This window comes from Mytilus californianus, unplaced genomic scaffold, assembly GCF_021869535.1.
Source record: "Mytilus californianus isolate M0D057914Y unplaced genomic scaffold, xbMytCali1.0.p SCAF_5, whole genome shotgun sequence".
NCBI classification, from domain to species: domain Eukaryota; kingdom Metazoa; phylum Mollusca; class Bivalvia; order Mytilida; family Mytilidae; genus Mytilus; species Mytilus californianus.
The window spans coordinates 17,043,122-17,066,337 of record NW_026262701.1 but is presented as its reverse complement, the minus strand read 5'-3'; the positions used below and the strand labels follow the sequence as shown (position 1 = coordinate 17,066,337).

The 23,216-nt window shown below is 30.4% G+C and overlaps 2 long non-coding RNA genes across 2 annotated transcripts in view; one reads left to right on the top strand and one right to left on the bottom strand.

The window, feature by feature from the left end:
- Positions 1-23,216, top strand: part of LOC127701122 (uncharacterized) — a 173,970-nt gene that overhangs the window by 24,850 nt on the left and 125,904 nt on the right. The gene's annotated exons all lie outside the window — the stretch shown is intronic.
- LOC127701117 (uncharacterized) lies at positions 1,684-15,660 on the bottom strand. The gene is made up of 4 exons (XR_007981824.1): positions 15,461-15,660; positions 11,831-12,025; positions 6,035-6,235; positions 1,684-3,748 (listed from the first exon to the last, which is right to left on the bottom strand). It is a non-coding gene; the product is annotated as an uncharacterized LOC127701117 (long non-coding RNA).

Here is a 23,216-nt window from a genome sequence, read left to right as displayed (position 1 = left end):
GAAATTTGTTTTGCATGCACACGTATAAAAATTGCGGTTTTTATCCAACGCATTCATAGGTTTGAACGTTGTTTTCAATTTAGACTTTTATATATATATAAACATAACTTTTATATATATATATATATATATATATATATATATATATATATATATAAACAAGTCTAAATTGAAAATAACGTTCAAACAAATTTCTTGGTAGAGGGGTCTAAATACAGCACAAACAACATTTTCCAAAAGACCAAATGAGTGAAAAAGTATATTTTAACAAAACGCATTTGACTAGTAGGTCGAACAACTGATGTTCTTAAACCCTGCTGACTGCCATTGGCGATTGCCAGATAAACAGATCACAAGATGTAACAAAATAGATCTTATCATTAATTTATTACCAAACAGAAAACAATAAACTTGCGGAAAAAATGGTATACCGCAAACATGTGGTGCAAAAATTTGTACACCATATCCGGATTTCGACAATTAATGTCTCTTCAGTGATGTTAGGAATCGAAACGGTATTTGTAAGGCCATATAATTTACCTCAATTTAGGATAGACTCTTGAATTTTGAAAGAGTCGAAATAGGATGAACGGATCATATAAACCCGAAGGCAAATATAATACAAGCCCAAACGAAAAAATATAAACAAGTCTAAATTAAAAACAACGTTCAAACCTATGATTTCGTTGGATAAAAACCGCAATTTTTATACGTGTGCATGCAAACAAATTTCTTGGTAGAGGGGTCTAAATACAGCACAAACAACATTTTCCAAGAGACCAAATGAGTGAAAAAGTATATTTTAACAAAACGCATTTGACTAGTAGGTCGAACAACTGATGTTCTTAAACCCTGCTGACTGCCATTGGCGATTGCCAGATAAACGGATCACAAAATGTAACAAAATAGATCTTATCATTAATTTATTACCAAACAGAAAACAATAAACTTGCGGAAAAAATGGTATACCGCAAACATGTGGTGCAAAAATTTGTACACCATATCCGGATTTCGACAATTAATGTCTCTTCAGTGATGTTAGGAATCGAAACGGTATTTGTAAGGCCATATAATTTACCTCAATTTAGGATAGACACTTGAATTTTGAAAGAGTCGAAATAGGATGAACGGATCATATAAACCCGAAGGCAAATATAATACAAGCCCAAACGAAAAAATATAAACAAGTCTAAATTAAAAACAACGTTCAAACCTATGATTTCGTTGGATAAAAACCGCAATTTTTATACGTGTGCATGCAAACAAATTTCTTGGTAGAGGGGTCTAAATACAGCACAAACAACATTTTCCAAAAGACCAAATTGATATATCAATATAAATAATCGATTTTTGAGTGAAAGAGTGATAACGTAAACGTTTTTTTTTTAAATTTAATTACTATTATAAACAGTTTTGATTTTGGTGAATGGAAAAGAACAAAACAAAATGTGTCGTTGGAATTTTTTTTAAAAGTATAGTGAAAACAAAATAGATGGATGGTTACTAACAATGACATCTGTTATTTCATGCTGCTCTAAAGAAGATTATCATCGTTATTTAATATCATTTTGTGTTAATGCTTTCAAAGAAATGCATTAAGATTCTATTGCATAAATAATACATTGAGAAACATTTGTAAAGTTTAAAGATCTTTAATGTTTTCATGCTATAGAATACCAGACACAGATTACTTTTTGTTTTATTATAATCATACTCCTTCAATATTTGATATACAATGTCTCAATCATTATATTTATTAGATAAGATAATGAAATACCTAAATACATATTCATTCAGTTGGAAAAACCATCAACGAGCTTATCTGATACTTGAATTAAAGGGGCATTAGTTGTCAAATTCAAGTTCACCGATTTGATTCAAATTTTCATAGTTGATTGGTAACATACTAAAACGCATATCCAGATTACAAAAAGTTTAAAATAAACAATTAACAATGATAATATGTATCAGCATTTCGTGTGTATATTTGTCTAGACGTCATTTAATTAACCATTGAGATGGCATCCGAAGACTGCCGACAGTCATATATCCCGATATAAACATGACTATAAATATAAATAGATAGCGGCCACGTGGAATTGGCTTTTTCTATGTCTGTTTGATTTCATATTGTAGGTTGAAAAGTATGTTTGTCATAATTTTTACCTGTATAACAATGATTTTTTATGGATCGAATCAGTCAACCAAGTTGTTCATCCTTGTTTCACTTTCAATGCTGATGACTCCTTTTAATAGCAAATTACATGCGTAACCCATCTCCAGCTAAGGGGCTAAATTAAAGGTCACATAAATACGGGTTCAATGAGGTCAAAGTATTCACTTGCAAATGAATAATTCATCAGCGATGTTTGTTAGCTTATTTTGACAAAATTGAACCAAAATGTCTTCTTAAAGCGAATTATCATTTCACCATTCGCTTTCATTAATGTTTATACAAAAACAAATCATATTTTTTTACATATCTCGTAACTTATGCACCTTTAATGGGATGTCCTATGATTTACTATGAGTTAACTATTCACCAAAAACTTAATGACAAAGATGTAAAAAAAACTACAGAACCGGACTTCAACTATTAGCAATATAATAAAATGTTTTTATTTAGAAAGTGAAGACAAACGGCCTGATATATAATATAGAAATAAAAGAAAACAATTATGTCTGAAAGCCAATGTGTAGAAAGCAGAACTAAGTATTGTGTGAAATATCAAACTTATTTCATCTAAAAAATAATACAATTTAAAAGAATACAGAGTGACAAATTTTAATCGATGTTCAATCCAAAAATAATAATTTTGAAATAAACTAATAAGACACGATGGTTTAACAATAACAGTCAAGTTGCGATGAAGTGAAAAATACGCCGTTACATTAATCAAGTCAACCAATCTTGATGGGAATATGGATACATTCCCAATAATGTGTTTGTAAAATGAGTAGAACGTTTACATATCGGACAGCAAAATACTGTTTATTCGTATATTATATACAAAATGTACTACATTCATAAAACATCTTTTAATTAAGATTTGAATGTTTCTTATTGTAGTTTTATTGGATTATAAAAGTATTGACCGAAGCACGTTTTGTATGAGGTGCGGATTATAAGTAATTGTATTTGCACTAGGAACAGACCAGCATGTAAGTACATATAATACTAATCGATATATGGATCAATAATACTTACATATGTACATATTTGATGATTTGTTTACATAAATATTTCTTCAATATAGAAAAAAGGAGGATGTTACAAGATTGACAATGTGAAAAATATTCATCAGAGACGTAATGATGTATATGTAGTTATCTATAGGTCATCTTACCGCCTTCAACAATAAGTAAAACCCATATCGTATAAAAGGCCCCGAATTGACAAAATATCAAACTAGAAACACAATGGCCTAATTTATGCTTAAAAAAGAAATGAAAAACACATATGTTAGATAAGAAACCAACGACAACCACTGAATAACCATCCGATAACTGGACGTTCTATAAAGTTAAAAGTTAAAATTGGTTGTGTGTAATATATATATTCACATGAATATATCTTTAAAAATAAAATGACAATTGACCACGTACTATCATTCTATAAGACACTGGTGTAACTTATTTTCTGATATAATTTACGTCGGTTAAGAAATCATCCTACAACTATTCTTCATATCCATAGTTGGCAAAAATGACAAATCTTTAACTTCATCGGCAATATCACCTGTTAGCTCTGAAAAAGAGGCAAACAATAACAAAAGTAATGTATTAATTTGAGAAAATGATTTAATATGTTAATAAGAATAAGAAGATTTGGTAAAATTACCAATGAGACAAAAAACCACTAGAGATTGAAATGACGTAAAAGGTAAAAACACGTCCCTGCACGGTCTTCAACAATGATCAAAAACCTATACTGCATAACTAGCTATGAAAGGCCTCAACGTGACAATTATAAAACAATTCAAACGAGAAAACAAATGGCTTGATTTATGTACAAAACATCGAACGAAAAACAAACATGACATATACCAACACGCGACAACGACTAAATTACAGGCCCATGACTTGCAATTTCTCATTGAAACCAAACGTTGCTTCAAACTGTTTCAAATGTCATCGAGATAGTAAATTATCGAGAAAAAACCAATAGCTATTCTAAGATGTGTATCTAATTTCTTGTAGGAATATCTCATGAATCCCACTGGTAATATTCTTCGCATTTATAAAAAAAAAAAAGAAGACGAGGAATAGTTGTCAATGAGAGAACACTTCACCAAGAACAAAATAACGTGATGATAAATAAATAAAGGTTGCCGTTTGGTTTCAATCCGTTAAATGAGTACTTTGCTTTTGCTTGGCAAATACAGATCACGTTAACAGTTATAAAATGCAATATCCAAGGTATCTTAAAACAATAGATGAAATTAGACTCATAACTTTATCACCGTGAACCAAATCGGTTATTTTTAATTTGTTAGCAGCATATACATAATAAATGCAAACAATCTTCGGAATATTTTGAGTTATTGCATTTACACTAGGTACTGACCAGCATGTGAGTACAAATAAAAACAAATCATTTGAACTTTGGTGGATAGATTTCTCATTGGCAATCATACCACATCTCCTTATTATTATATTGCTCTTCTGTAGGATACAGTTTGTTATTACATTAAATTTACTTGTATGGTATATATGTAAGGAGCAACAAAATTTTGCCGATGTTCAAAAGTAGTATATTTGTTTTGAAAAAAAAGAAACCAAGAAAAGAAAACCAGATTAAATATAGTTCAATACCTACCTTCTACTAATTACAGGATAATGTTTCAGACTTAAATAGCAATTAATCCATGTAACTTATGAAGACGTCATAAGCAATCTGATGATAATTTCGGAAACATGTTTTGTACGCAAAAATCAAGTATTATACTATCTCTGAGTCGAGTACTATTTTGCTGTTAATATAAATAAAGAAGATGTGGTATGATTACCAATAAGACAATCATCCACCGGGATAAAAAAAACATCAGCCAAGTAAATAGTGCTTTGTTTCTTCGCCACATTTTTACTTTTTTAGTCATACAAAAACGTTTCTTTATGCACGACGAAAAACTAATAGAAGTTATCAGCTAGTATAGTCATAAAAAGTTTTTTCAAATGTGCTATACATTTTTACACTTAATTCCTCGCAACCATGGCAAAGGCTGCTACTTTGAGGTTAGAAAAACGCCCGTCGTCCACATTTTTCAAAAATTGAACTGAATGCCAAAGCGATGGGTGTCATTTACTATGGTCTATAACTTTTATTTCATTAATGAGAAATTTACATGTGATTCAGACAAACTTTACATTTGAAAGTTAAGGTTTTGCCTATGTCTTTCCTTTTTAATTTCACGCATACCAAATAACGGACTATTTAATGTCTCGTCTTATCATATGACATCATAGAACCATGACATTCCTTAGATTACTATAGAATATTCAAAGCAAGTTTAATTCTCCAAAAATGTGACACCAGAATATTTATTCAATATGTTGATCGAAAGATTTTTTTCTGCATTATCGAATGGAAGTCATAAATTCATAACCTAATGAGCGATCAAATGGGTGAAAAAGGAATAAGTCAGCTAAACGCAATCATCCTTTTTCTTGAGTGTCAGCTTTTTACTAGCATATACGCCCAATTTACAAAACAGATTTGTCTGATCATGTTTTGTGTTAATATGTTTATATAATATTTGCATTTTTAAAAGTTTTTTTTTACCATCGATTGATTGTTTGTAGTTTTCATTTTTGGCTTTTGCTGTTTTTGTTTGCCTCTTATTGCTTTTCTAGGATCTTTTGCTTATTTCTTATTCCTTTTTCCCTTATAAAAAACGAAAATGTCATCACAACACTCATTATCTCATTATAAATACACAATAGCTTCTAAACAGGTACTGATTTTATAAGTTTATGAAATGGATAACGTCAACAAAATGTACTAATAAAAAAGCATACAACATTAAATACTCACCATCTGAACATCGAAGATCAAATTTGACAACCTTTGCTTTTCACTTTGAATATAGTTGTCGAACATAATTAATTCTTTCATTAGTGACAAGAATTTGCATGTAGATTTTACCATGACGTTTAGCATAATTTATCAATTTAATAACGTCTTTATCGTTTGGTGCTGGACAAGTTACGCAGGTTGTATCAATTGAACCTAAATCTAATATAAAATGTTAATCGTTACACCTTTAGTATTATGTATCAAGCTAATCAATTCAAATATAAATTTTTGCATGACGAATATCTATCTTCCGTCTTTTGGGATGGAGATGTCAGACAGTTGTGTGTACGTTTTTTGTACTAATGGCCATTGTTATATTATAGTTCGTTTCTGTGTGTGTTACATTTTAATGTTGTGTTTTTGTTGTGTCGTAGTTCTCCTCTTATATTTGATGTGTTTCCCTCAGTTTTAGTTTGTAACCCGGATTTGTTTTTTTCTCAATCGATTTATGAATTTCGAACTACTGTTGCCTTTATTTTGTCTAAAATAAATCAATAATTTAAATGTTTTATATGCACGACTTATTTTTACATGTATTTAGACCTGTTAAAAACCGTAAAATGGAGAATACTTTATAAATAAACCGATCTGTTGGAGGAATTTTGTTTTTGACAAAACAGTAACATCAATTTTCATCGTGTCTATTGTGTTTTTATTTGTAGTTACCGTTCTGTTTCATCTTTTGGGCAACAATGAAATACATCGTATTTATATTATCTCATGCGGTATCATTACAAAAAATCCTTTTACCATTAAAATAAAACGTGTGATGTGAATATCATTTTTCTAATGTATTTGACCTTCTGTTGTAAGTTTTGAAAATACCATCTATAATAACCAAAACTGCAAATGGTCAATTTCTCCGAACGAATTTCATAAAATTGATTTTCATAAAATTTATAAGAAAGTGCATTGTTGGCTTGCCTCTTGGTTTTCAATGATTGGCATGGAGATTTCAACTATGTTTTGTCAAGCGTTATTGAATGATTTTTAGCAGTCTAGTATTTTTGTTTTTTACTTTAATTATTTATTCTTTTTGTCAATCGTCATTGATAGACCAATTGATCAAGGAATAAAGAACTAAAGCAAAAAAAAAAAAAAAAATACTAGACTGCTAATCATTAATCAATGACGCTTGACAAAATATAGTTGAAATCTCCATGTCAACCATTGAAAACCAAAAAGCAAGCCTATATATGAACAAGAAGATGTGGTTTTCATCTTTTAGACAACAACCCTTCGACATAAACAATTAAGTATGTCTAGAGGACATCAAACATTCTTCAATAAACAATTTTTTTAACAAAATCATCTTGAGTCTATAAAATTAAAAAGAAACTATATAGGATCTTCCATTATGGACACAGTTTTGTTAGGTGTTTATTGTGTTTCGTGTTGATCTGATAAGCCCCCGTTATATTCAGTTTTGTCTCTGATGTCAGAAGCCTGCAATTTAGTCGTGTCTTATATTTGGTCCTCGGTACTCTTTGGCTTTGTACTTGTTTTGGCTTTCAAGCTTTTTTCATCTGAGCGTCACTGGATGGTCTTGTGTGGACGAGACGCACGTCTGGCGTATTAAATTTTAAGCTTAGTACCTTTTGATAGCTATTATTCGTGTGTTTCTTTGTCCTATATGTTCTCCCATTTATTTGTATTGTAGTCCTGTCATGTGATGTTGTCGTTTTGGTGTTGTGTTTGACGTTGCCATTAAAGCAGGAGGTTTGCCACAAAACCAGGTTCAACCCACCATTTTTTTCTTAAAATGTCCTGTACCAAGTCAGGAAAATGGCCATTGTTATATTATAGTTCGTTTCTGTGTGTGTTACATTTTTAATGTTGTGTTTTGTTGTGTCGTTGTTCTCCTCTTATATTTGATGCGTTTCCCTCAGTTTTATATTTGTTTTTCGTAAATTGTTTTGTAATAAATTAGGCCGTTAGTTTTCTCAATTGAATTGTTTCATATTTTCATGTCAGGGCCTTTTATAGCCCACTATACGGTATGGGTTTTTTTTTCTCATTGTTGCCTATAATTGCTTAAATCAACTCAATTTGAACTTTGGTGGATAGTTGTCTCAATGGCAATCATACCACATCTCCTTGTTTTATATAGTTCGCTTGCTTAAGTTTTAAAGTCTTGTTATACTTAAAATTCATTCCATTTATTGTCGATCTATACATGATGATAGCCATCGTCACTCGTTTGTGCTGAAGATGTTAGAACTTTATTTGTACATTTATCGTCTTAAATAAATCAATACCTTTTAGTGTTTACGTGAATAGTTTTTTACAACGTAAGTTTAATACAATATTATCTTACTTTATAATACTGGTTGACGTATAATTATAAAAACTAAAACATTTATTTAGTTGTAAATATTCAGCATTTTCGTTATTCTGTTCACTATTTAATCACATTTTAGAAATAAAGGAGCAAACTGAACCAAACTTGACAAAAATCATTATGAAAGACCTGATACAAAGTGAAAACATATTAATAAATAAATCAATATGTTGAAGGAACTTTGTTTTTGATAAAATGGTAACATAAATTTTTCATAAGTTTTGTGGATTCTCCGTGTCTTTGGCATTGTCCCTTTTAGTTGATTGGAGCTGACACCACACTTCGGCTCTCATTTCCTTACTGTTTGATAAGTAAATATAATGAAATTCCTAACAGAAAGTAAGTTTCGAGAAAATTTAATTTTCGACAACAATAAATCACGTCCTAATTATATTATATAATGTAGTATAATAACAAAACAAAATACCGTTAAATTCAAAATAAAACGTGTAATGAAACTATTATTATAAATTTTCTAATGTATTTAATTTTTTGTTGTACAATTGTAATCCCTGTTGGTATCACCCATTTAACAATGTTTTCGTCCAAATGTTAATGGCTCGCGATTTTTATCGTTTGCCGTGTATTATATGTAAACATGTAAACATGGAGATGGATTTGATAAAACAAAAATGCATACCAGGAATATCTAAACACACTGGACAATACAATAAATCAAATAGAACTAATGGATATTCAATACACAACTCTTCAAAATAAAATAGACGTACGAATCAAGATAAAATACAACGAATAATCCACGGTCCACATAGACTATCAGGTACTGGGATGGAGTTAATCCAGATAAACGTGCGACATGTAGGCATTCATACCACATCTCCTCATATTTATATCAATTTAAAGTCATCGAACAATTTTATTTATTGAAATATTGAACTTTATGAACTTTATGAGCTAGAAAATGTGAAATATCCGATGGGTATTACTTTGGTTTTACCTATCTTATTAAAATTACATAGTCAATTTCAAAATAAATACGTATTATTTATTTGCTCGGAAAATGACAGAACTGAATTTTAATTTAATTGGAATTACCTTAATCGAGCGATAAATAAGGAAACCTGGTATGATTTCCAGTGAGACAACTATCCACCAACAAATACAATGGGCAAGAATGTCCAAGAACTTACGATCACTGTATTGCCCTAAACAAACAGAAAACAACGAACCGTATTGTAATTTATAAAGCCCTCCGTGTTGACAAAATGATAAAAACATTAAAAGAAAAAAAAAAAAAAAAAGGAAAACAAAATGGCCGCATTTATAAAAAAGAAAGATAGGCAGAAGACAGCAAAAACGACAATTTCATAACTGACGCCTGCCTTGGCAAAGGCATATACAAAATGTGTGTGAAATCCCAAACCTCCAAAAAGCTTGGAACATGGTGTTATATCACAATATATTGTATAAGATCAAACTAAAAATCAGTCTTTAGTTTTCTGAGATGTGTTTTATACCGTTGTTTGTTTTTTGCTCGTTTTTCGGTTTTTTTCCCATTGACAGTTCGTTTTCGACTTTTTGAATTTTAAGATCCGTTTGGTATCTTTTGCCTCTCATTATGGACACATCATATCACAAAGATCCCATGTAAAAGTACTCTCAGTTATTGATCCTAGTGAACACCAACTTTTTACAATTAAATAAACCACATTTTTCGGACTGAAATATACCTTGGCTACAACTGATTTACTGCAAAGAAGTCATAAGAAGTCTAAATGATAATTTCTGACACATGATTTGTATACTAAACAACCGATATGACACATTTATTAAACTATCCCTGGGTCGTGACACCTGCTAATTCATTTTCCCCGAGAACACTATCCACACAATTGAAAAGTATTAACAAAAATACCAAACCCAAACTTAAGGTTAATTCAAAAAGGGGCAAGTCCATAAAAACTGAAAAAAAATCAAACGTAAAATTTTATCAACCAACGGATTAAATGGAAAACAACTGTCATATTCAGACCACTGCTGGTGGACGTTTCGTCACCGAGGGTATCACCAGCCCAGTAGTCAGCACTTCGGTGTTGACATGAATATCAACTATATGGTCATTTTTATAAATTTACTGTTTGCAAAAGTATGAATTATTCAAAATACTAAGGATTTTCTTATCCCAGGCATAGATTACCTTAGCCGTATTTGACACAACTTTTTGGAATTTCTGGACCTCAATGCTCTTCAACTTTGTTCTTGGTTTGGCTTTCTAACTACCTTGATCTGAGCGTCACTGATGAGTCTTATGTAGACGAAACGCGCGTCTGGCGTATTCAATTATAAGCCTGGTACCTTTGATGACTATTTACACCACTGGGTCGATGCCACTGCTGGTGGACGTTTCGTCCCCAAGGGTATCACCATCCCAGTAGTCAGCACTTCGGTGTTGACATGAATATCAACTATATGGTCATGTTTATAAATTAACTGTTTGCAAAAGTATGAACTATTCGAAATACTAAGGATTTTCTTATCCCATTCATAGATTACCTAAGCTGTATTTGGCACAACTTTTTGGAATTTTATTACCTCAATGCTCTTTAACTTTGTACTTGTTTTGGCTTTCTAACTATTTTGATCTAAACGTCACTGATGAGTCTTATGTAGACGAAACGCGCGTCTGGCGTATACAATTTTAAGCCTGGTACCTTTGATGACTATATTCCTTACTTGGTACAGTCATTTTCCGAAGAAAATGGTGGGTTAAACCTGGTTTTATAGATAGCTTAACCTTCGACTAGTATGATATTTGTTTATAGTTCCGTTATATTCACAAAATTGGATGAAGAACCCAGGCAGACATAATATGTTAATGTGACAATAATTGGGAGTATGTTATGCTTCGATATTATAATAGGCATATTTACACTAATAGATGAACGTAACACTTTATTGATGCCGTGCGTTTGAATTGCTTTTCTAGACTTACCTGCAGCAGTAATCGTCAAACCCAAACATTTCTTTTGTAAATTTACATTTCAAAAATTTTATAACTGTACGTACTAAAATTTAGGTATAACAGATTCAGACATAGACTTTACGCTCCTTTATGATTTTAAACATTTATTATTTTCGGCTTTCAAAATTTGTGATTCCTAGCTCATTCAAGAAGCATGGGTCGTGCGCTTTGAAATTAGTGTCATACAGTTTTTACTTCTTCTTAATTTTATTTCACCTGTTTACATTGTAACAAAAAACTAAACAAAAAAATAAATATTCAGAAAAGTGCTTTGGACATGCTAAGGGTTGATTTAGGAATCGTGGGAGGGGGTATTTGCTTAGTTTCTTTATTTAAAATTAGAGGATATTTGCTAAGGAATGATATACACAATATCTAGTACTTTATGAAATTAATATGTGAAAAATGCATTGTAATTTTGAATACTTACAATTTGACCTTTGAAGATCAGACTCAGAGTAACTCGGTACTTTTCTTTGAAAAGACTTTTGTAGTCGAGCACAATTTATTCTTGTATTGGTTACAAGCCTTTGAATGTACGCTTTGTCATAAAGTCTAGCATAATGTACTATTTTGATAACATCTTTCTGTGCTGGACAAGTAACCCATGCTTTATGACTTTGCCCTATATTAAAAATTACAGGTTATATATCACACATATCTAGTAACGTGTATAATAGTATATCAAAAATTCACTAGTATTACTAATAATGCAATTGTAATTATACGTATCTACCTAAACTCAAACAGTTGAACAGTACATGTACCTTCAATACCTCAATGCATTTAACCTCTCCAATAATATAGTAAGATACGAAACGCAGTTAAAGGTAATTCCATTTGCAATAAAAAATCTAATATATCCTTTTTTGTAGTTAAATGATAGAATTATATTGTATCTCTCTTATACTAAACGTTCACATATTCAGTACGGCTATAAACAAAAAAAAAACGTATCGCACAAAATCAGAAAACTTAATTATAATCATATTGCTAAGAAAGCAAATTGACGCGTTTTTACGTGTTTAAAATTGTTCTGTCACTCTATTACATCTGTAAAAAATGTACTAATTTTGGAATCTTCTCTATGAAATTTAGGATATACTTTGAATTGTCGGTCTACTCAAAGTCACTTCTAGCATCAAATAATAAAAATATCATTCACAAAGATTCGATTCTAAAAATATATAGTTTCTATGTACTTTCACTTTAAATAAAGGATATAATTTGTAAATTCCATTAAACACGAAGCTACTTCACGTGTCATAAAAAGGGTTATTCTAAATTGATTCCAAAAGTGAGTAATTTATAATTTACCTTCTGAGAAAAAAGTGTTAACAGAAGGCCCTTTCCAGTGTCACTAGAGAGCTACCTAATTCCAAAAATATATGGTTGGAAGACACTTTTTCATTGAAAGGTTGTCGGTTGAGCTCTGTCGTAAGCCCTAATTCATTATACTAAAGACCAATGTCATCGTCTTGTGTAAGAGATTGTAGAATAGTTTTGAACCAAATGTGCCATATCTACATTTCAATAGCCCAAACATTTTCCATATTGTAAAAATAAGAAGATGTGGTATGATTGCCAATGAGACAACTCTCCACAAGAGACCAAATAAGTATTTTTTAACAAATCTTTTGTACTTGTAGAGAAGAAGCGATCGCAATTGAAAGCACAAGTGATAATTAAGAACATAACCTTCACCATTGATGAACTTATTTCCAAGTTATGACCCTGTTATTTTAAATCAAAAGTCCCAAGGTATTTACTGCTTATGGCTTATGAGTTATATGAATATAGCCCAATGTAATCTAGTTTAGGGGAGGTAACTCATATTAGGAAACTCGGTTGATTCGGTCAAAATTGACCCAAAATTTCAAAACATCAAAAATAGTACAATAGTAAACATAATCAGTATTCAGTAATGGAGATGTGATCACAAATATAACAACGTTAGGGAAGCTAACTCTTACAAGACAAGTATTACGTAAAGCGATGTCAGTCTTAAACACAAATATAAAAATAAGCAGATGTGGTTTGATTGGCAATAAGAAAATTCACTAGAGATTAAATGACATAAGTTTACAACTATAGGTCACCATACGGCCTTCAGCAATGAGCAAAATCCATACGGCATAGTCCGCTACAAAAGGCCCCGAAACGACAAATGTGAAACAATTAAACCGAGAAAACAAATGGCCTGATTTATGTACAAAACAATGAGCGAAAAACAAATATAATATACAGCAACAAACGACAACCACTGAATTACAGGCCCCTAACTTGGGACAGGCACATACGGAATGTGGCGAGATTAAACTAGTTTGTTGGCGCCAAACCCTCCCTCTAACCTAGGACAGTGGTGAAACAGTACAACAAGAGAACAAACTATAAAGATCAGTTGAAAAGGGCTGAACTCATCAGATCGATACAAAGCCGAAAAACATCTAAAACACAGACCAGACGCGGCAGGGTATTTATACATCCCCACAACAAGAAAGACACTAAGTACAGATCTGAGAGTATTCACAGTTACTGACAGCTAGTAACCAAAGTCAATAACAACTAATAAAAAAATCATGTAAACTGTTAAATATATCTTTTATCTTATCGACGTCTTGAGTAACATAAAAAAAAACAAAATAAAACATAAAACAATGTAAAAAAAAAAGAAGCGGAGGAGAAACAAATCATTAGAATAATTTCTTAAGGTATCTACACTGACAAAATGTACAACAAAAATACTTAACTCCAAAGCAAGTTCAAAAAGAGGAAGTCCATGAATAACCAATCAATGGAACAAGTGGAAAACAACTGCCATATTCCTGACTTGGTACAGGTAGTTTCCAAAGAAACCATTTTAAACCATTTGTCGACAATTGCCTCTTGTTATTCTTTTACTGTTTTTATCAACAGACTTCAGCATATCAAATCAAACCTTTGATTTTCTCTCAATACTTTCAAAACGACGCTATGGTACGAAATACTTGAACAAGTATGCAATTATCGAAAAAGAAAGACCTTATGAATATAACTCCTATTGTTTTGATACATTTTGATAATAACATTTCAAGTGACTTTACCAAAGTCGAACTCCTGTTCCAATCAACAGGTTTTTGTCAGCAACAAAAGCTTTATCAAATTTGTCTTTTGGTGTATTCATTAAAAAAAACCATGTTTGATACTGATTTCTTTGCGAATCAAACGTGTTTCCTGACGGACATAACGCAAGACAATTTAATACATAGACAAGTTAGAAGTGTTTGTGGTTATAAGATCTACGTAGTTGATTTATATACCTTTTCATATCTTGAAAATGTGTATGTTAAGGGATTTATTTGATTTTCGTCCGTCTAATTTAATAAGTACGTAATTGTACACCAATAATCATTAGTGTTTGTTTGTTTTCTTGAATGTATGCTTGATATCGTTAATAAAAAGCTCATTATAGTGTTGAACATGATATATAGACACCTACGAGATAATTCATTAATAAACATGGAAATTCAAGAACATTGAACGCATAAATAAGATCATAATCAACTCAAAGCATAGGTTTAACATTACTCTGTCATTTATTTTAAACCGTGTTAAGTAATTATTAACAAATGACATTGGATATCCAATGCAACAATCTTTACAGATTTGACTATATCAGTTTAATATAATAAATTTTGTTCATCTAAAACATAGAAAACAGTTAAGTAAAATAAAAAGTTTAAAAATGATAAACTCAACCAACTACTAGGAAATATTTTCGTCTAACAGCAATTTCAAATAAATTCAATTATTTCAAGAGAATATAATTGCAACATATTAACGATAGAAAGTTGAATAAGTGATTATCAAAATCGGCTAAGAGGCTCAGTATTTTTCTTTATACATTGATATATTTGAATAAAAGTCTGATTTATGTCTAGCAAATTAAACTTCTGAAAAATATCACCCAAAATGCAAAAGTTATGCTTAATTCAGTGGAAACATTGTTAAGTCAAGAGGAGGTCTATAAAAAAATATTTAACCAAAGTGTGTCGCATTGCTAAAATATTCTAATACCTACCATGTTTTGTCACCAACTCAGACGAACAAGTATAGAAATTAAATCCATCAAATACCGATAGATGTCTAGCAAGATTTATTGCAGTATCCGTGGCTAGTCTTTGAATATATACAGGATCGTGTAAAATAGCATGATGTAGTATTCGTGTTACATCTTTCATATTTTGTGCTGGTGGTGTAGTATATCTGTTGATACGTTTTGTGTCTAAAGTGAATATCAATGTCTTTGATGATTTGCATACATAATTAATTTTACGATATAAATATTTTTATCATATATATATTACTCTCTTATTTTATGATATACTCATTGATATTACTATTATAATATAAGAAATCATATACTTTTTTGGCTATTGTGAGTTTTTCTGCGAGTTTGTTCATGTTTTAAAATACCAGATTTAAAAAAAAAAAAAAAAGGAAAAACTGAGCCCATTCCGAGAGAACAATTTCTAAAAGCATGATAGAAATTATGTCGTGCAGAATACCTAACACATAAGCCAATTTTTAAACGTAACCTTTTTAACAAAACCGTAACATTGAGGCATAATTAGCATCGTGTTAGATTTATGTTTGAAGTGGTGGGTATTCGTTACTATTAAGTTGTTATGAACTAGCATTGCTTTTCATCTCTGAATTTCTTATTAAACAATTGGTAAATATAATCCGATTTCTGACAGAAAATAGGAGTAAGGACGTTCGTCACGTATTAAATTTGAATTGCAATATGTGCTAGTTTTATGGCGTGTCAAACGTTGCAATATTCATAAAAAATAAAATATATGTTCATAAAGTTAAATAATTGTTCGTAAAAACGACTATATGTTTATAAAAACAAAATATATATTCAAAATATCAAAATATGTGTTGATAAAATAAAATATATATGCATAAAACATAAATAATTGTTCATAAAAGTTAAATATATATATTCATAAAAAGTGCAATATATATTCATAAATACAAAATTTTCATTAAAAAAAATAAAAATATGTGTTCATAAAATAGAATATATGTTCTTAAAAATTTATAAATACGTTCAATAATTTGCATAATGGGATACCTCGTTGCTTTTGTAACAGTGTTGTTGATTGGGTATGCTCTGAAACCGGACCGGTTGGGACTCCGGACCCGGACTTTGGTATGAAACCCGGACATGGACTAGAGGCCGGACCAGAACTGCGAAAATTATGGGGGAAAGTGGCTAAAGTTACTAGTATTAGGTTCTCCTTTTATGTACCCTACTGAGGGAAGGAAGTTAATTTTTAGAGCACAGGAATGGGATGTATGATAATATATATAGAGGTCCATAAAAATGACCAGCAAATTTAATATGTACCGGATCGTCTAGAATAGACGATACTGCACAGATAAGGAAAACATTATAAAGTCTAAAGATTTGCGCAACGGTACTGATATAAGATGGTAATATTCGAAGATTATGTTATAAAATCGAGTTGACAAATATTTCGGCTGAATAGATAGCTTTCGTCAGTGTCAATATTTTTTATTTATTTTTTTGATAATATATATATACTAGTATATATTTGTATTTAATACTTTTTCTGGTAAATTGAAGATTGTATACATATTTGCAAGATAAATTTTGAAAACACATACAAAAACGTTAGGAGAATTCTCCAAAGACTACACCGAGTTTCCATAAATAAAAATGATAACTTGATTAAACCATTTCTTTCAGTTTAAAGAATTAATCTAATATTTTTTACGCAAAGAATTTTATGTGAGGCCATCCTTAAGAGTACACGAAATAAATACACATCGACAAATGTAACTGTAATTTTTATAACATGTATAAATATAATACTGGAATGCAGTATGCTTAGAAGACCACTCCAATAAAAAGACACTGAAATACCTTCAAATACAGTAAAACCCATCCGTTATGCCGCATAATATCTGTGTACAGGAAACAACCCAAATGATATAAAAAACAGGAGAAATAAAGAGCAGACTAGTAACACAGACATATATGCTATAGACAATTAGGTCTAGACACAATAAAAGTATATCCCCAATATGTACATTTTGTAATACAGCAAATGAAGATCTAGAACACTTCATACTTTCATGGAGTAGACATAAGCATACACGTGAAAGGCACCTCCAAAATATAAAATCATACCTGGAAAACTAAAAGAATGGGCTCTATCAGAACTTGGTTGACTGTGACATGCTTATACAAATTATGGACTGTACTCACAAAAGCATTAACTATGGATTCCAAATAAAAAAAAACAACACAAGATAGAGCTAGAACACCTCACACGGCTGTTCAGCTACAGTATCCATACCAGTAGAATGAGACAGATGGCAGTGTAGGGATGAGGGCGTAGTGGAGGCATATCTAGAGGCATTTTATTTTTTTCTAAAATAACGACAATCCACTTGAGAAGAGATTAATATATAAATATATAGAACATGTCTCTATCTAGATTTTAAGGGGCTTTTTACCTACTAGTATTATTTATTTGGACATATTACTAAAGTGTACTTTAAATTTTTTTCTGTTCCTGCGTATTTGCATCATAGTGCTTTAATGTGCCATAAATGTTAAACGTATTCAACATAAATAGCAGATGAACGTATCTATCCAGTACAAACAGTATATTTAAAGTATAAAACATTAACTTTTAGTGCTAACCTATAGACTGATATAAAGCTAATGTATATATTTTTTATCCACACAGCTAGCATATAATAAAAACAAGTATTTTAGGCATTGAACAATGATGATCATTACACGCATAATTTATCATCCGTCTTCAACCAATCGCACTGTAAATAATGAAAAATGTATACACAGTTTTTGTACAGCACGCTTTTACCATTACTGTTATACACATATGCATGAGTTCGTGGATTAGTGGCACGGTTTTTTTTGTGTTGATATGGGTTTTTAGTGGGTGCGGGTGTATATTTGTACAAAGCGCATTAGCCATCCTACTATGTAGGACTGTGTCGATATTGAACGGCGATTCATACCTGTAGAAAGAAAGAAAGAAAGAAAGAATACAATCTTGACTATCTTCAATTTACCATAAATAAAATTAAAGATTTCAGTAGGGTACACAAAAAGGAGAACCTAATTCTAGTAAATTTTTCCTCATAAATTTCTCAGTCCTGGTCCAGCATCTGGTCCGAGTCCGGAGTCCCGTCCGGGCCGGTTTCAGAGCATACCCAATCAAATACACTGTTACAAAAGCAACGAGGAATCACATGATGCAAATTATTGGACGTATTTATAAATTTTTAAGAACATATATTTTATTTTATGAACACATATTTTTATTTTATGAACACATATTTTTATTTTATGAACACATATTTTTATTTTATGAACACATATTTTTATTTTTTTGAAAGAAAATTTTGTGTTAATGAATATATAATGCACCTTTTATGAACAATTATTTTACTATTATGAACAATTATTTTACTATTATGAACAATTATTTTACTATTATGAACAATTATTTTACTATTTGAACAATTATTTTACTTATATAAACCAATATTTTACTTTTATGAACAATTATTTTTCCTTATGAACAATTACTCGTTTATCATAAACAGATATACATTTTTAAAGGATGTATTCTTCTGAGGTTCCAGTCTCGTTGAAATCTCGTTTTGGAACTATTTCCAAAACATGTGATACAAGTGGAAAATATCAATGAATATAAAAAATATCATAATCAAACTAAACTCTGTGAAAAAATTGTGTACTTACAATAAGTAGTTTTTGAGTAATAAAATTTTCAAATTTTATAACCAATCTGGTAAGTGTCAGCAGACAAAATGCTGAGAAAATAGGTGAGGGTACAAAGAAATGATTTTACCAAAGATATGTACATCCCATATCAATTTTTTTCTTTTCAAAATTCATAGATATGTATTGTTTCAATCATTTATAACAAAGAAGTTGAAATAATATGCTTTTTGTTCTAAAAAAAAGAGAAAAATCCCAAATTTAAAAAAATGACGGCATCGTCAATTTGATACGAAAAAAGCAACAAAAGTTTATAAAACTTTCTAATATTAACACCAACCTTTAGTTTTTATTTGTTAAATTTAATCAGATTGGTCCACTTCATCTTTAGTAAAAGTATGAAACAAGTTGTGAAATTGTGATTTTTTTTCATGATAATAGCACAAAAATGGGTAAAAATTGATGAAAAATGGGAAAATAATAAAAATGGGTACTTTCAAATAAGCATAGCAAAAAAAGAAATGCACCACCATATGATTTTTCTTCATCAGTTACTTTCTTACAGTCATATAAACCCAAAATTCAGGTTAAGAAAAACAGTTTAATTCTAGAAATTTTAGGCTCCTCAGAGGTGCACATCCTTAAGAACAAATATTTGTTTTATGAACAATTATTAATGTTTTATGCATATATGTTTTATTTTATGAACACATTTTGATTTTTTTAATATATTTTGTTTTTATGAACATATATTCGTTTTTACGAACAATTATTTAACTTTATGAACATATATTCGTTTTTACGAACAATTATTTAACTTTATGAACATATATTTTTTTTATGTGAATATTACAACGTTTGACACGCCATATAGTTTATAAAAAAGGCGACATTCAGACATGTTATGTTTATATCATTTTGACCGTTTTGAAAAACATTTAAAATTTGATGGTAATAATTGTAAGCACTGTTGGTATCACCATCCACCAACACGTGTTTTTTACAATGTTTTCCATATTTTATTAGTCCATGTGTTCATTGATTTGATAGGTTGTGACACCACATTGCCAATGTTTGGATTACAGAAGAAAACTGTTTACAAGGTTTTAAAGCACAATCTTGAAGACTTTATGATTTAGACCATCTTTCAAGCGGTGACTTTGAAGAGTCTGTTGCTGTCAGAAGAACATTTGTTGCAAGGCTCTATGACCAGAAACGGTAAGCAAAATTTTATCACGGTGATCTGAATAAACTTAGCATAAGGGAAGCTAAACAGCAAGATGCTAGCCTGGTACAACTACCCCCATATGAATCAACTTTTGTTCAACTGGGAAGACCAACATGGATCAAATCCCATCTTTGGCAAATAGCAAATGTCTTTAGATTACTTGCAAGATATACTTTGTACCTGTCAATCTGTCTTGCACCGAACTTTGTCCGTGAAAGGAGCTGAAGGGTGCTAATACGTTTACCGGATTCGCAAACAATGACGAAGAGATTGACGTGTAGCTTAGATTCTTCAACATGTAAATAATTTCCCAGTTTGAAGCATTATTTTCTTACTTTTTCATCCTATTTGATGAAGACCAGAGTTATTGTGGTAGCTTCCAAATACAAGTTATATAAGGGTCTTAGCCGATTGTCAAATTACAACATTGATTATTAGCCTATTGTCTAATTACAACATTGATTAACATTACAATCAATCACTAAAAAATGAGACTACACATTTTTACCAAGATAATCCCACAAAGACAATGTTAATGGCAACTAACCCAACAGATAAACCAAAGCAAGTTACACCTATGATTTTGTTTAACCTCGCATTGGTCTCGGTTGACTCTGGGTTATAACTGTCGACTTTGCAAGTACACGATATTTGTTAATATATTACTACGTTCTAATTTTAAAAGTACACATCCTTTTGTACATGTATGCAAAATGGAAAAAACCCGGTTTTCAGTGATTTTTGTTGTTTTAAAGGAAGAAAAATAACTGAAATGTATTAAGAAAATGATGTTTTACAGTTTATAAAAAAATTATCACATAGTCTGTGGTGAAAAATGGCAAGTTAATGGATGTGAAAAGGTCAAGGCCACATCTATATTTTCTTTGTCATAAATTAATAAAAATGAGAATCATCATCATCAACGCCATTTTGTAATGGTGGCAGTTCATACAAATAGCTAAAATTGTATGTTTTTCATCCTTGGCAGCATATGCTTGTGATTTAACCGATTTTGTAGTATTCTACTGAATATATCTCAGAAAATTCCTTCTTTTTTTCCTCATGTTTGAATTTATGATATATTTGAGGTTTGACCTTTACCCTCAATTTCACAAACATATGACCACTCTGGCTTTTTACGACAAACGTTTCTTATTGTACACATTTTCCTCTTTCCATCGATATGCAATATAGGTGTGTGTTCTTCAGTTACGTTTATTTTTTTGAAAATCAACTCCGGTTACTTTTTGTGAAGATTTTTAGTTTATATTATTTTAACTGTTTGTAAGGTTATTTACGCATTTCAAGAATAATATCAAAAGAAATTTTTCTTTAAACTTTAATCATTTTCTATATGGTGAATTAACATATAAATAAAGAAGTTCGCGTTTGAACGAGCGAGCTTGAATTTTGATTTTGCAGAGCAATGTGCTTTGGGGTTTTGCCAACGCAACTTTCTTAGTTATTATAGCCAAATATCTTAATATCCCTGTTTGTTCGGAGGTCTTTCAATATCAATATTAACTTATCATTGAACTTTCACTATTAGATATTGGTATAAAGGTATCTAAATTATAAGTATTTATATTAGTTGCAACATATTTTGACAAAAATCATATATAATATTCTGTTACATAAGAAGCTATTTGTTTAAAACAGAATTTAAGTAAAACAAATGTACCAATTTAACTTTGCTATGAATTTAAGTTTCTACTATAAACACCTCAAAATGATATAGTATACAATTGATGGATAAGATTAAAATTCAAGCAATCCAAAAGGATTTGCCAGAAAAAAAAAACGAAAATGTAATGACATAAAGCAAAAACAAAACTTCGAAACTTTTTTTCCCGTTATATTTTAACCGCAATATGACATAATTTTCACGAATTAATATAAAATGTGTAAGACATATACAATTTCAACACATTTTCTATTTTATCCTTATATGTATGATTCACTTACTAACTATGGAAGATGCTATATCTCATTATATACATTTTAGCTCTAAGAATCAAGTGAAATTGTACTTAGAAATGGCTGTACGTAAATTGATAACTTACAATCGTTTGAAATACAAACAAAGATAAAATCATATCATTCTGTAAAACTATTCCATTAAATGATAATTTATATGATTAACATTTAAATTTTATCGAAAATAATAATATTTGTTTTTTTTCTATGAAATTCAAGCAAAAATATTGATTGAAAATTTATAGATATAAAACGTCATACGACATGGAAAAGAAACTTCTTAAGAAAAAGAGAGGCGAAAGATCCCATTCAACCTCATCAGTCGAAAATAAACTGAAAACGCCATGGTTAAAAAAGAAAATGACCAACAGACAAACAATAGTACACAAAACACAACATAGAAAACTAAAGACTGAGCAACACGGATGAAATGCTCAAAAGTAAACATTAGAGTCAGTTACTTTTCTGTTATTTACATTGATTTATTCCGAAGTGTATGTATAATTGACTTGTACTGCACTGTCTATAACAAATATTTGGGTTTATGTGGATTACAACACGTGCAAAAATATATATGGAAATGGTGTTAAAAATAATATAATAAATAAAAACTTGCCTTTCAAACTAGCAGAATATATGACTGAATTTGTATTTTCACAAGTCTTGACATACATGTACCAGGCAGCAAACAAACTCTTTTCCAGGTGACTTGTGAATTCCTCAATTACCAAATTTAATTTTTTTAGAAGTTCCATCAGCATCTGCTTTGTGTATGCTCTAAATCGGTCTGCGCATGTTGTGCCTAAAATTGTTACAACT